The following is a 16,565-nucleotide window of genomic DNA, read 5'->3' as shown; positions in this document are numbered from 1 at the left end:
CCCGGAGTTTTGAAATTGCTTCACTGCAAGTAAACCACTGCCCCAAAAGAAGAAGAGAAAGGAAATACAACAACTGTGAACTTCAGATTTTAGTGCTACTGTCAAACGAAAGAAAGAAACTCCAACCAGTAAGACGATATATCGAAAATGGGTATGGCCATATCAACCAGTAAAACACTGGACAATGTGGTTTTCCTATTTATCTTCTATCTTCTGATATCCTAACTTAGAACTGACACATTTGCATGATTTGATAGCAAATCCTTTAATAATTAATCTTACACACGTTAATACACATACAAATTCTGAGAATCCAAATCATTTCTTGTCTTTATATTTCAGCTAATTTAAGGTGTTTCCCACCATCGGTACTAATACAGGCCTTATTCACCCTTTCTTGGAAAAATCTAATATTTAGTTTTTTAAATGCGGGTGAACCTGCCAAAAAAAGGTAACTGACTCCAGTCCCTTTGCCAGTGGATGAGTTTTCCTTTGTGTTGGGACTGGGAAAGAGCTGCAGCAGCAGAATGGGTGAATAGATCCGTCCTGTGCACTGCGAGTTCATTTTGAGTCTAACTTAAATAATAAAGACTACACTGTTATCTCTCCCAATTTATCTGCCTGATCGGGGTTCGCCGAGTTTAAATGTATGACTTTATAAAACCTTCTGAGGAAGATTTTTCCTTTAAAAGGAAAACTGAATTCAATGCTTCTCAGGACTTTTGGAGACCAGTAGAGAGCCGGTAGATTCTTGTCAGACTGGAGAGCGGTGTGTGCAGGGTAATAATTTGCTATGCCCAGAGCTGGTGAGAGTGATGGATGGATGAGTGAGATGATGGGGGATGGGGGAAGATAGAGAGCAGCTGAGCCTCCAGACCAAATGAAATTCTCCACAGCTCCAGCGAAAACACAGGAGGGGGAGGGAGGGGGAGGGAGGGAGGGTGTGGAGGCTGGAGGAGAGGGGGGGGGGGCAGCTCAGATGGACGTACGCTATCAGAGGAGTGAAGATCCACACTCATGCACTGGTCAGGCTGCAAACACTGCTGCTGGAAACACATCTAAACTTCTGACTGTAGCTAAATAAATGGTGCAAGGCAGATGATTATAATTCATATTTCATAAATAAGCACATCCAGGCTGATAACACTTTTGATGATGACAATCTTAGATTATATGGAGCTGCTAAGTGGGAGGAACTGCTTGAAGCTTGAAGATTTTGGGGCACTTTAAATTCCAATTTCCCTTTGCTTTAAATAAATCAGGATCTTTCTCCTGGATATTTAACAATATTCCCAGAGGATTCTAGACTGAGTAAATCTATCCCGTGTCATCTTTAGCTTCTTTCAAAACTTCATTTTGAAGTCGAGTTTTTCATTTACCTCAATGCACCTTGGGAGTTGTAGTCAAGTATCTCCTTTTACGCCTCGTATAACAAAGATAGAGGTTCAGAGTGACACTAGTGCATCTGTAAGAGGCTTAGATGTACACATATATACACATATACAGACACAGATTATTGAATCACGCAATCTAACTCTTGCAGCCAGAGTTTTTCTCTTCACACATACACAGACTCACACTCCAGTTGACCCTTACCTCAACCGTAAGCACACACCTGTAAGCGCCGCTGTGCTGCAGCCGAGAGCAGTCGACTGCAGCGCAGCCATAATGAAAGGAAGCAGGCAGCACGCAGGCCTGTTTGATGAGGAGAGACAGGTTGGAACTGGCCGGTGGCCGAGCCGTCCTCAAAGGTTTCATCTGTCAGGAGAAACACTGGCCTCCAAAACTGGAGAGTGGCTCAAGTTTCTGTGAAAGCTCATCTATAGTCCAGGCAAAGTAACCCATTTTGGAGCCAAAAATAGAAGTAATTGTAAAATAGTTGCCTGGCCTCATTGGCACACATTGATGAGAATTAAACATATTTCCTCAACTAGGATTTCTTAGGACTTTTAGTATGTTCTTCTGGACACCTCATACAAATAATCTATGCTGAAAAAAATTCTTTTACAATTAGTCGGTCGTAAAACGCTACTTTGCCTGGACTACTATGGAGATCACTTAGACTCTTAACGGCCACAAATGTCCCATACAAAGAAAATTTTGATTTACAAATTTGTGTTTAATTTGGGGAACAAATAAGTGCTTGACACAGAAAAGCCAGGAAGCCGTTAAAGGAAACTTCAATTTCACCTATCTGGTCATTTTCATTTAATTTATTTACAGATTATTAAATGTGTGAGCACAGTTTAGCTGATTTGCATCGATGAGGTTTGAAGACTCTTCTCACAGACTCCAGCTCCACACAGACCCCATGCATGTTGTGTTTAAGTGCTGATGGAAAACACGGACATCTGTGAGAAGTTGACTGATCTGCCAACAGCCCAGATGTCCCAGTTTTGCACCAGCTCTTAAACACATCATGCATTTGTGGTTTTGTGTCGAGCTGGAGACTGAAAAGTCTCAAAAGTCAAACACAAGCAAAAGTAACCTGATCTGTTCGTCTCAACGTATCTAACAATATGTAAATAATACAAAAATATTCCTGGACATTGGTACAAACACAAGAAGCTTCTCACAAGCAAAGAGTATCAGAGCTGTGAAGATCTTCCAGCAGCTACTTCCAGCTTGATAAGCCTCCATGTCACAGACATCTCAAACTGGGTTCATGATCATAACAATGAGTTCAGTGAACTTAGAGGCCTCCACAGTCACCAGATATGGATCCAGTACATCCTTTGGCAGCCCGAATTGGCAACGGGAATGTGCAGCTGACAAATCTGCAGAAATTATGTGACGTTATCATGTCAGAAAATGATCTTCACAATTTCCCAAAGCACAAATCAACATCGTGGAGGATCTTCTTTCCTCCTTGACTGCTCATCAGCACCACACACACACACACACACACACACACACACACACACACACACACACACACACACACACACGGCAAAGAGACAGATCGGCCATCGGCAGCAGTGGGAACAAACCCATCACTTCAATGGCCTTTCAAAATATCCATAAAGATTTTATCATCCATGGCAGGCTGTCAGAACTAGAGCAGTACAATGTCTTTTTAATCCTTGCTTTGTTTAAATCTAGATATTTAATACCAAACACATTCGGCTTTAAAATGGTAAAAGGGGAAATGACCACTAGCAAGTGCAAACAGGAAAATTCACATGAGCATAATGTTCACACACACACGAGTCCACTGTGGTTGTCATGTGAGGTGCTTCACTTCAATTGAGCTCACATGCGAAGGGCAGTGACAAAGGCGAAGTGCATGCATGCCACAAATCTGATACACAAAGAGTTAGCATGCAAGGGGGAGAACTCACACACACACACACACACACACACACACACACACACAGACACACACACGATCAGCCCATCAGGACCCATGCACAACAGGAGAGATCATTACGCTCACAGGGATTGCATACGCTGGCCAAACGGCTGGTATGTGTGCAAAACCTCAAATGTACCATTCAGTCCCATGACCATCAAATGACAGGCACACTATGACACTCGCTGCCTGTGCATTAGAACAAACCACAGCCAGCTTCCTTTTTTTCACAGGACTGGGAGAAATCGAGGGATAGATTGTGGGGTAATGATGATGAACTCTACTTGGGCTTAAAAAATCCCTCGGTTTGCAAGATGGCAACTATAAATGGCCGAGTACAATTTTAGCCTGCCTAGGAAGAGACACATTTAGGCTAGACTTTCTTCCCACATTGCCTGAGGTGACACCGTGCACCATAAATGTTTTCTCACATAAACACTGAAAAGGTAACGTGGTGAAAAAAGGCGTCTCTAAAAAAAAACACCTTGATTCTGACTTTCAATTTGCAGCCTTTGGTAATATCATAGTTGTTCTACTCTACAACTTTACAGATTAGTCAGAAATTGTTGGCAGGCATTTAGGTGAAGGTGCATTGAAAGCTCCATGTTTCCATCCCTGTGTTTCCTGTGTTTACTGAGAGAGGATGTCAGTGGTTTTTAGGGCTCAAACTGTAAATGTATTATCTGTAGCAAACACTCAAACTTCACGAGACAGTCTCTGGGGATTTAGAGCCACCAGCTCATATGAATGTCAGACAACAATTAACTTCAAATGCACAAGAGAAAGAGAAAAAGACTTAAATCAGGCAAAATTTATAATCATTTCGAATAAGAATTGGTGCGACGCAATGTTGACTAAATTGATATAGAGAAACAAATGTTTATTAAAATGAATAATGTCACATTATTGTCCTGTTTAAGTTTGAGGACAGATTTCTGCATCTGAGTGAAGTTTGTGGTATTAAATTCTTCTTTATGGGAAATGACAAACACTTGATAAAAAGCAAGACATTTAAAAAATCTGAGGCAGATCAATTATGTGTTATACCTCCTTAATGTGAATAAAAAGCATCATATCGCTATATTATGTATTGGATTGTTGTTATTTTTCTTTTGATGAAAAATATACTGCAATAACTATGGATATTGCTTTATTGCCCACATAGCCCTTATAATAATCATCTGATTTGATGCAAGCTGATATATATACAACAGTTTTAAATATTCTGTAGTTGGGTCAGAATAAAAGGTTTTCCTCAGGCCTTTGTTTCATGAGTTAGAAACAAGTAACTTGGCCATTAACACCTATTGGGAAATCACTGAAGCGTTCAAATGTGCTTACTCAGGCTCTATCTTGCTTTCCCCTCAATAAACTTACATTTAAAAAACGTCAATAGGATTAAATAGAATTTCCATCCCCAACAGAAACCACTAATGTCTTACCTATGTGACAGTGTTATACAGAAGTTAAGGTTATCTAGCGGTTATACCGTCCATTACACCTATAGCAAGAGCAAAGTCGTGGCTTAAAGCAACCGACATCTTTTCCCTTTGAGCTCCACACGTTTTGCTAGAAGAGCTAAAAAAAAAATCCATTTCATTTTACTTTGTTTTGAGGTGAACAGTAATGCAGTTCTTTGGAGTCCCAGGGGTCCGGGAGATGGTGAGGCTAATAATGTTGTGCCAAGCAGTTTCTCTAAAGGTTCTGCAGGATGTGTGCATTTGTGTGTGTGGGTGTGCAGGGGTTGTGTAGGCGGATGAGGGGGGTGGGGGGGAGCAGGCACACTACCTGGCCATTATATAAAGCTCCCACTCTCAGCTAGAGGGCTGTGTACTGAGTGCCAGCTCCCTCCCCATCCTCCACCCTCTCTGTCCTCCCATCCCCCCTCCTTTTAGGCTTCCAGCTTTTCTGACTCAGGCTTAACTCTGGAATATCTCTGTTGTTTTCACTCCCTCCTGCTTCTGTGGGATCAGAACCGGTGCCCGTTGTGGATCAGAGTCCAAAAAAACAGGGGTTTGGGACAAAATATGGATGAGGCCGAGGCCGCCCCCCCCCCCCCAAGCTGGAATGAGCTCAGAAGGATTTCTCTTTTAATCATTAGTATGTTAAATGCTGTGCCGCCTAGGGTTGCAAAAGTCCGGGAATATTCAAAGTTAGAAACTTTCCATGGGAATTAACGGGAATAAACTGCACATTTTGTGGATAATTTATACTAACTCTATTTACCATGTCATATACAGACATAAATATAAAATTTTCTTGTGTCGTAGGCTGATTTGAGCCCTGAGGAAACTTTGGGCACTTGACTATATGCTTCTGCATCGTTGTGTCATTCTTAACATAGGTCTTTGCACAGTATTTGCAAATGTACACAGCCTTTCCTTCTACATTGGATGGGGTGAAATGTCTCCACACATGAGATAGTGCACGTGGCATTGTTCTGTAGAATAAGATGAGAAAAAAGTTTGTAAAAAAACACTAATGCAATGCCAGAGATATAAATAGTTCCAAACAATTTGAATCATCTGTAAAAATAATTTACAATTGATGGATAAATGATGGAAATAGTCTAGATGAACAGATGAACAATCCTCAATCAGCATGCTAATATATTTTCCCAGTAATATCATTGAAACTTACCTGACTAGTCCTGCACTCTACAGCAGGCCTCAGTAGCCCTGCTGTAGAGTGAAGGATGCTGGGAGTTATCTGTGCATGTGATAGAAGAATGCACAGTGGAGGGTTGAAACTCAACGTTCCATACATCTTTAAAATAGAGTTTTGAATGATGTTTTTATTGCTCAGCGTTAAATTTGAGTAGTTTTTTTCAAAATTCCCAAAATTCCCAAGCTTAACTTCCCATGGAAAGTTTCCGTTCCCCCCCTTTGCAACCCTAGTGCCGCCACACATGGGGATATGGAGCTCCACTTCCAGTTCGCGACAGGCAGACAGCGAATCTGAATCCCATCTCTTTCAAGACTGAACGGCAAAAAGTTGTGATGACAAGGGGGTTTGTAATCAGGTGTCTAAACAGTGCAGGAACACACTGCTGGGGGGGGGGCTGCTGCTGTTTTTGAGGACAATCAAAAACAGGAAAATCTCAATGAACGATGGCAAAATGGTTCAAACAATAGAGCGGTATTTTATCCCGAACCTCACCCGTGTGTTGAAGAAAGGAAGCAACAGAGGCTGAGAAAAGAAGACAAGAGACAACCAGAATCCCAGTGCACGGGTTTGAGGAAATGAAAAGTAGGAAGCCACCCGTGAGCTGCACTCGCACTCTGCAACCTTCACTTCCTGAAGACTCGCTGGAGGTCGGGAAGACGCCGAGATGAAGCGGAATAACAGAGACAGAAGCCTGTGACCTCAGACACGTTGGGTAGGAAGCACAGATGAGTTTTGAGACTTTTGACTGACCTCTCTGAAGTCGGGCTCAGGACCACCAGGGAACTGCAGTTGCATTACTGCGCTCTCCTCCTGAGCTCCATAGATAAGCAGGTCTGTGCTGGATGAAGTCTCCCAAATCAATTTCAAATTCCCCTCCATATCTCACTACAGCTGAATGATGGAGGGGGGAAAAAGTAGTGCAATTTGGGGTTTTTTCTGCTGAAACCGAGACATACAGTGAAGAGAAAGAGTTTTCGGTGTAAATTATTCAGTTCAAAAGTTGAACTAAAGACAAAGTTCAGAAGAAGCTCATGATACATCTCACTTCAAAACTTTGTTTGGAGTTAAAGATTAAAATTAAAGCCTCTGGCAAAGAGCCTGTCATGTTTTCTAATGAGGGCGATTGTCAGTTTAATGAAGAAGCTCAAACACATCACCACTAATGACTGGTCCGGTCTGGTTCTAGACTAAATTTACTGCTTCATGGTTTATTTCGTAATGGACAAAATAAAATCATCTTTTCATTTATTGGCACCGCCGAGGATTTTATGTTTTAATACCTGTCCGTCAGCAGGAATGCGCAAAAACAATTCTACCGATTTACATCCTCTTCATCCCTTGAGGAATGATAATATACACACTTTTCCACGTTGACCTTTTCATACGTATCCAGATTAAGCTGAAAATCACATGATATAGGGTGTTTTCTGTTTTCATAGATATTTGGATCTCGAGTATGATTGATTTTTAAAAAATCTGAATTAACTAACTGCAAAGAAATGCACATCTGACACGAGGAAGCATAAAGCTTCACCCACTTGTATGTGACCTTTGCACATTCATGTTCAGTTCCCATTTAAGTCGTTCCCTTTTTCATTTTCACGTCTCAACTGCTTCTTATACGTTCACATTGTTATTGTATATTATTAACTGCAATCAGTGTCCTTTGTTAACCGGTATGAATAATACAGGTGTACAATCCCATACAAGTTTAACCACAATTTATATTCTTATGACGTCTGTAAGGTTCCATTTATGTTGGCCCCATCATGGAGGTGTTAATTAAATCATATGTTTCAGCACTGAGGTGAGATGGCGCTGAACTGGACTGCATTATGTTCAAAGGTGTTCCAAATATTCTGCTCATAACTCATGATATAACACAATCCAGAGTTATACCACCTTAAACTATGACCTGAATAACAAATATATATTTAATTTTGTAAATCTCAGACATTACAGACTTTAAGAAAGTGTTGAGATCTATGTGTTTGTAACGTGTTGCAGATTAGACTGTTTGGCCTTAGCGGAGGTTTGCGTTCTAGTTATTACTTCAGTTGTTTGATTTGCGCTCGTTTGTACCGTCTCTGAATAAACTACTAGATGCATTGATTTTTATTCAAAATTAATAAAGTACAGTACCAATATCTTCCCTCTCTGCAAATTCTCCCACAGGGTCGTTTAATGTCGTCCTTTCGACAAAGCACACATACACACTAGTGGTGGGGGGAAAAATCGATTCTGTTCAGTATCGCGATATTTTGCGCCCGTGATTATATCGATACTGTAGCACAAAGTATTGCAATATTTTTTTTTTTATATTTATTTACAATTATATATGTAACAGCCCCATGGCTGGCAAAGCATGACGAGGAGAGTTTCAGAGTTTAAAAGATACTTAGTGTGTCTGTGGAAAGGATGTTCTCCACTGCAGGAGATATAGTAACAGCCCAGAGGAACTTTAACATCTGAGCAGGTTGACCAACTCCTTTTTCTGAACAAAAATGCCAATATTCCCAAATGAATTTAACATTTTGGGTCATGACCTTGCAGGTCTCAATTTGATTGAAGCTCTAGGTTACTCTTATTTATATGATTGAGCTCAGTGTTCATGTGAGAGGTCTCCTATTCAGAAAATAATTACAAAGGTCCTGTGTCCTGAATGTTCAAGGACAAAGTTTTTGCACTTCAGTTAATGTGTAGAAGACAATGTTGTTCACAGAATTAAATGTGACATTTGAAGTGAGTTGAGCAGTCTTATATTCCTCTTTTTTGTAATGCCTTTGAATAATATGGGGGACATGAATCGCAATATATCGCAGAATCGAATCGTAATACTTGCAGTATCGCAGAATCGCAATACTATTGAATCGTGGCCCAAATATCGCAATACTATTGAATCGTCACATTTTTGCCAATTCCCACCCCTAATACACACGGCTGTTTTCTTAAACCTGCCGGGGGGATTTTCTGCTCGTTGCTTCCTAAAAGAATGAAGAGTCTTCCTAAAAGTGGATCAGTGTCTTAAGCTGCGTCCCTCAGGTCACAGGTCACCGGAGAGGCTACGTCACGCTCACGCTTCTATCATTAGCCGTTAACCCTTCCAGCTCACAGCTCAGGGGCTGAGGAGATACATCTTAACCTGCTGGCTTCATCCCCCCCCCCACAGACCCACAAATCCCCTCACCTGGGACCAAAAGGCTGCAGGTGTCATCATGATGTGACTTTGAAGCGACACAATAGAGGAGACTGTCTGCCAAGAAAAACAAACACCTGGGCGTCCAGACGTCTCCTTTGATTTGATGGTATAGCCTGATATTAAAGGTAATTTGCCTGGGGCACATAAAGGGGATTCATTCATGTGTTTTGTGTTAAATAACAGCTTAGCTTTTTAATCCTCGTTGCTTAGGGTTGCCTCTTGACTAACACCCCCCCATAGACTTTACACATAGAATCTGAAAGGAGACAGACTAAAGTTCAACAAATATTGAAATATTACTTCTGGATTGTGTAGGTGGTGAGGAGGTGGAAAACAGAACCGATCTACCTCAGAGTTCGTAAAATGATTTTCTGTTTATCGAGCGTTTGTCTCCACAACCTTTACCCAGGAGCAAAAAATCAGTCTTTGATCTTAAAAGGAATTATGTGACATTTATCATGATGATTATCATTATTGACAGACATGAACATTTTATAATCTCACTAAGTTGTAAATTCGTGCAGCAAGACGCCATAAATGTCTTCTCAGATGATTGCCTCCCCTGTGTTTTGTGTAACCTGTTGTGTCGGTGACATCAGGTGTGTGTTGCTGGCAGTGTGACGTCCAACACACTGCATCGAAGACAGTGGGACAGAACACTTTTAGAATTTAGTGGAAACCAGAAATATGGAAGTACACAAAACCTCAAACCAAACAGCCGCAACTGGAGAGTGAATTATGAGTCGCAAAGTACAAAAGTGAAAGTTTAACTAAACTCTGCACGGAAGTAGCACATGCCTCGGGTGGACAGATGGGGGGGGGGGGATCTGATAAAACACAGCAGACTCCTAAATCCTGCAGGAGGATAAAGAAATTTTTTTATGACGGCAGCCTTTTCACGAGACATTTGTATTCTTCCATGTCTTAATTCACACAGAAATGATCTCTTAATATTCCAAACAATTTTAAAAAGGATAACTTCCAAACCATTTTGGGAGAAAGTACTGGAACATGTGAGTAAATGGCTGGTGGTGGCGGTACCTGTATCACCAAGACTGTGTTTGTTAGTGGATCAAACAGAAATTCCAAATATATCTAAATATAATATCGGGTAGTTTTAAAAGTCGGGATGGTCACAGCTGCTCGAACGATTCTTATAGAGTATGGAAAAGTACAGTTGCCCCAGATGTTAAAAAATGGATGGAAATGATGTCAGAGGTTGCATCTTATGAACGCATGTTGGCTAGAATGAACAATGAAGAGGAAGATTTTAGGCCTGGGACAAAAATTTGTAGACATGGGGCTGGATGTACATTCTGGTTGTTTCAAGAAAAAAAAAAGAAAATATCGATTTGCAGGAGGCCTTTGTATATATGGTTGTATGATGGGTATACTGTCTGTTGATGCTGTTATAAATGTTGTTTTTTGAGTTTGATTGTATGTTTTTATATACATGAATAAATAAAAAACTTTAATGACAAAAAGGATAACTTCCAAACCAGTGAAATGCCCGTCTTCCTCAGGCAGTTGGCTACGAACTGTCGAGTTTCCAACCACGACCTGCCCGTGTCCATCTCAGATGTGACACACGTTTCCACGGCAACAGGGCCGGCGTAACAAAATCACCACAGGAGCTAAGAAAAGCTTAGCTTGAAAGTCAATGGCTGCAGCCAGCGTGAGCTCTCAGAGGACAGAATATCTCAGACAATAGCAGAGCTCTTACGCCGGGTGGATTGGTCCCGACTGTACAGAACACTCAGGGCCTCACGCAGCCTGAAGTGACAGATTTCTAATCTTCTATCTGACAGCAGCACAAACCATAAACTTCACTAAATGCAGAGATCGGGAATAAACCCTCTTGACAGTTTGATTCCTGTTGCTTTGATGCTAAACACCTCTGATTTTGCTCTGTGCCCGACGAGATCATTTCTCACACTGCAAGCTTTATACATTATGCTGTGCTCTGCCATACATCTTTAATGTGCCTCTCCCCAAGCAGACTCTACCATTCTCCGTACTTTTCTCTGTGAGCCGGTGCAAGGAGAAGCCTCTCTAGTACGAGCTTTAAAAAACGTGCACACACATCTGCACGTGCACGTACGCTTTAAATAGAGCCGCAGGTGCGAGCAGGTATCGGTCACATCGGTAATTTCCATGCAAAAACGTCTAATTCTCTCTGAAAACCAAATATTAACTTTGGCGATAATGACGATGACAGAAAGAGAAATAGGCAGGTGCTGAAAGGATGTAGGGGATGGGAGATGAGAGCCTGTATCATTAGGGATTAACCTAGCCACAGGCTCTACAAATAGACTGTCTCCACCTATGAGCCGCCGGCGCACAGACAGTCATTTGTATTGCCAGGTTGCTGCTGCAGCGGCTCCAGCAGAAGAGAGAAGACAGTTCAAAGAAGCCGAGGCAGATCGGGACTCCTGTGGAACAGAACGCGAGGCAACAGGACGCGTTCGAGGGCCTGGCAACATCAGAGGATTTCACAGGCTCGGGTTTTTTGTCTGGGGCAGCTGCATTACGGATTTATGCAGCAGTTCAGATGTAATAATATACAGCCCGAGGCCACCGTGAACACAACATGTAGTATACAGCATGTCGGAGCGGGAATAAATCAAATAATGGATCGGTTGACTGACAATTAGTGGTCGGTTTGACAAAAACAGGCATTTCTAAATCTTGTCTGAAGGCATGTTTCACTAAATGTAAAGTATAAAAGATTCTCAACGTATTAAGTAAGAAAAAGGGTCCTGAATAAAAATACGGAATTTTTTTTTGAAGTTTCAAAGGTCACAGAGCATTTTCTTATACAAACAGCAGCCGTGTCATGTTTTTTTTTTTTTTTATCCTTTCATTGATATTCTCTCCATCCACAGCTTCTGCTCTCTCTCTCTCTCTCTGTGTTTGTGATGGACTGATGACTCCTGCCACACACTGACACTGGTGAATGTTTGTCTTCAGCCCAGAGCTCAGTATCACAGGCAGCTCCCAGCTCTGCAGCCCGAGGATCCAAATTCAAACATTAACACAAAACATGTATTTATCTGAGCTGAGGTGTGAAACAGAAGTTTAAAAATAAAATATTGTGTCACAGTTAGAGGTGCTTGTTTGATTATCTAATACTTTAATGTCCCGATGAGTTTATTCTCATAATGCAGGAGGACAGAGAGGGAATAATCTGTGTGGCTACTCAACAATATAAAATATCACCAAGACAAACTCAATCTCTGCTAAACCAAACCTCACCTGTTTGGATTGTAAACAAATACCCTGAGGCCTGTTTGTCAGATCCTTTTACACCGAGAGTACGATGTGGTGATATTTTAAACCAAGATAATATTTATGCTTCTATAAAATGTCAACAGCAGAGTGAGAAGTTAACGCTTCTCCATCATTTTCCATTCAGCATCTCTCATAAATCACCTCCGTCCTCAGCGTTCCTCAGTCCTCATAGATCATCAGGGCTTTATTATTCAATTAATCTAGAAAACTATTTAAAAAAAAAATCAGTGGACGACATCTGGGGGTTTGATGGACAGTCGAAAAAGTCACATAGTTTGAATTAGGGCTGAGATTAATGATTATTTTTCATCATTGAATGATCTAATCTTCCTGATTCATGAGTTTGTCTCCAGAGTGTTATAAGAAAGTGAAAAGCGCCTGCTATGAATTACCAAAGCTCAACATGATGCATCCAGATCACCAGATTCACTCACGTCAACTGATTAATGAATAAACACGATTATTTTGGACAACCGATAATATACCAAATGTTCAAGCCTCAACAACGAGGAATTGCTGTTTCTTATTCTATTTCTTTAGAGCTGCTTTCGGACAAGAACTGAAATCTGGAGATTTTCCTGAAATTTTCTGGAAGGACTGAATGTGAGAACTGTTCCTGCCAGCTTCCTGGGAAATGTCCAAGAGAGAATAAAGCAGCAAAATGTTCAGAAACCTCCCAGCGACCAAGTGGGCGTGTTGGCAAATCTCTAACACACGATGGACCCTGACTTCACCATTTCAAGTGTTTTCCTGAATCCTGAGTAGGGTTGCAAAGGGGCGGAAAGTTTCCAGGAAATTTCCGGAAATTTTCCAGAAACTTTCCATGGGAAGTTTAGCTCAAATTAAACGCTGAGCAATAAAACATCATTTAAGCATAACTACAGCAGGGCTATTGAGGCCTGCTGTAGAGTGCAGGACTAGTCAGGTAAGTTTCGATATTACTGGGGAAAATATATTAGCATGCTGATTGAGGATTGTTCATCTGTTCATCTAGCCTATTTCCATTCATTTATGCATCAATTGTAAAATATGTTTACAGACGATTCCAATTGTTTGGCTAACTATTTATATCTCTGGCATTGCATTAGTGTTTTTTTACAAACTTTTTTCTCATCTTATTCTACAGAGCAATGCCACGTGCACTATCTCATGTGTGGAGACATTTCACCCCATCCAATGTAGAAGGAAAGGCTGTGTACATTTGCAAATACTGTGCAAAGACCTATGTTAAGAATGACACAACGATGCAGAAGCATATAGTCAAGTGCCCAAAGTTTCCTCAGGGCTCAAATCAGCCTATGACAAAACAAAATGTTTATATTTATGTCTGTATATGACAAGATAAATTCAGTTAGTATAAATTACCCACAACATTTCCAGTTTATTCCTGTTAATTCCTGGTATATTCCCGTATATTCCCATGGAAAGTGTCTAACTTTGAATATTCCCGGAATTTTGCAACCCTTATCCTGAGCAACTCTGTGATTAAGAAACTCAACATCTTAACCATTGGTGCACATTTTGCCGTATTTCACCATTTGTGCTTTGGACATTTTGCTGTTCTTGTGAACGTGTCTGACTCAGAGAATCTCCTGACGTGTTTTTCACATGTTTAACACAAACCACGGAAATTGTCCAGGCGCCAAACAGCTTTAATTTCTGAATCCTGGTCTAAACAAGACTAAACAAGGAATCTGTAAACTTGGGTTTTATCCATCTGATTATAATCAGCATTTCTCACGTTGGCCTGACACTGTGTGGATTGGAGCTAATTATTTGCAGGTTTATTTACAGTGATGATAAACATCAGTTGCTGGACATATATTATGAAGAGAAAGAGCAAAAGCAATAGAAAGCAAGCGGAAGTCTCTCTCTCCATTAAGAGTTGCCTTTGATTGGACTATGATTTATCAGAGAAACACTATCATACACAGGCGCTGGTAGATTACTGAGCACATCTGGCTTTTTTCCCGAGGTCTGTTCATTACGGTGTTGGAGCCGAACGGCAGCTGGCACAAAGGAGCAGGTATGGATCCACAGCAACACACTGGGGGGGGGGGGAAGTCTATAAATAGCCCAAGACTGGGATCGATATCAGCTAGATCGCTTCCAACTCTGCTTTACTAAGTTAAATAACAACGTGGTTCAGTTTCAGTGTCGCCTCCAACTCGTGTGATGTAAAGGTCGAAGGGCATGAAGGTGCACGTGTGGTCGTTGACCCCCCCGACTAACAGCCTCTGATAACAAACCCGGTCCTGTGCAACCAGACCTGTGTGTAGTCGGTGTTATGATGTGAATATGCTGCACAATGATATCTATCCATTCACTCCACCACTCCTCCTCTGAGGGCTGTAGAGCTGGAGCCAATCAACCAATCACACTCAAGTTCACAACATCAATTAACAATCTCCAATTAACCGGATCCCCCCAATCTGCATGTGTTTGGACTGTGGGAGGAAGCAGGAAGCACCCGGAGCAAACCCACCCAAACAAAAGAACATGCAAACTCCACAGAGAGAGAGACCCCCGGCCCACCTGGGATCCGAACCGGGAACCTTCTTCATTTTTAGACAGACACACTGACTTTTCATTGCCACAGAAAAACTAAAGAGAAATAGATTTATCGGCAAAATATAACAAAGAGGCAAAAAGACAAGCAAAACAACAACAAAGACAACAAGCCAGAAAAAAAACATAAAAAAGCTAAACAAATTGAAGGAAAACCACCAAAGAAGAGACACAAACAAAAAACAAAGATGTCGAACCACTACAAATAAATAAATACAGAATGACTACAGATGCAAAACAGCCACAAAAAGATGCAAAATGACGACAAAGAAAGGAAAAAATTAACTTTTTTGGTGCTAACTATATTTAAAATTCCTCAATCCCTAGTTTGTTAAGAGTATGTTTTCCCCCTTTTTCCACAGACTGGTGCTAACATGCATGTGGTCGTTCCGTGTGAAAAGATCCAACTGTCACGGAGCTTAATGAAATGTGTCCGGCTGATTTGGTCACATGTGGAAAACACGGACAGTAAGTACAGGTTTTAAACTTTGAGAGGACTTTGACCGGTCATATCTGGTTTCATATAGTTCACAGAGGGAAAAGAATGTAAACATTAAACAGCATGTCATCCGCATGTATGAATGAATAACAGCATTATGAGTTCTTATTATCACAGGTGAAATGTGGGGAAAGACGGTTTAAACTTGGTCAAAGCTTCAAAGTTAGTTGATAATGTGATCAAAAGCTGCAGAGAGTTTGGGCTTTATGTCTTTCAATTCAATTATATTATATTTGTATAGCATAAAATCATAATATACATGATGTCAACTCACTTTACAGAGGAAGGTCGAGAACTTCCACATGTTCTGACACTTTACTGACTCGTAACATTCAGTGATCAGATGCAAAACACCATAACTCTGACTGTGTTGGATTCAATAGCAAAATCTTAAATTTATTGCAGAAATTCACTAACATAACTGTTAAATATTAAAAGAAGCAGCTCAGTCTTCTTCTCTGCTTCTTCTTCTTCAAAGTCAAAGTCTCTTAATCAACTTCACTGATCTGGGACTAATGGAGCCTTTGACTTTAAGTGAAGCACATTTCTGCTCAATGTGCAAAAAGCATTGATTATTAATTGGAACATGTTCTGACACTTTACTGACTCGTTAATGTTGAACAGTCAGTGATCAGATGCAAAACACCATAACTCTGTCGGTGTTGGATTCAAAAGCAAAATGTTGATTCCATTTATTGCAGAACTAAACTATCATAACTGTTAAATATTAAAAGAAGCAACTCAGTCTTCTTCTTCAAAGTCAAAGTGTCTTAATCAACTTCACTGATCTGGGACTAATGGAGCCTTTGACTTTAAGTGCAGCACATTTCTGCTCAATGTGCAAAAAGCATTGATTATTAATTGGAACATGTTCATCCACATGTGTCTGATGGAACCTCCACAGGAAGCTGCGGGCTCTGGTGAGGTATCAACAGGTATCAACGGCTCGGACCCGACGTGAAGCTCCGACTCCAACTTTATACCAATTA

General features: G+C 40.9%; 1 protein-coding gene across 1 annotated transcript in view; it reads right to left on the bottom strand.

Annotated features, from left to right (window-relative positions):
• LOC132998618 (E3 SUMO-protein ligase PIAS1-like) overlaps positions 1-16,565 on the bottom strand; it is a 55,130-nt gene that overhangs the window by 38,116 nt on the left and 449 nt on the right. The gene's annotated exons all lie outside the window — the stretch shown is intronic.

The sequence above is a fragment of the Limanda limanda genome, chromosome 3, assembly GCF_963576545.1.
Source record: "Limanda limanda chromosome 3, fLimLim1.1, whole genome shotgun sequence".
Classification (NCBI taxonomy): Eukaryota; Metazoa; Chordata; class Actinopteri; order Pleuronectiformes; family Pleuronectidae; genus Limanda; species Limanda limanda.
Note: the sequence above shows the minus strand (reverse complement) of the source record. Positions and strands in the feature narration are given on the sequence as shown.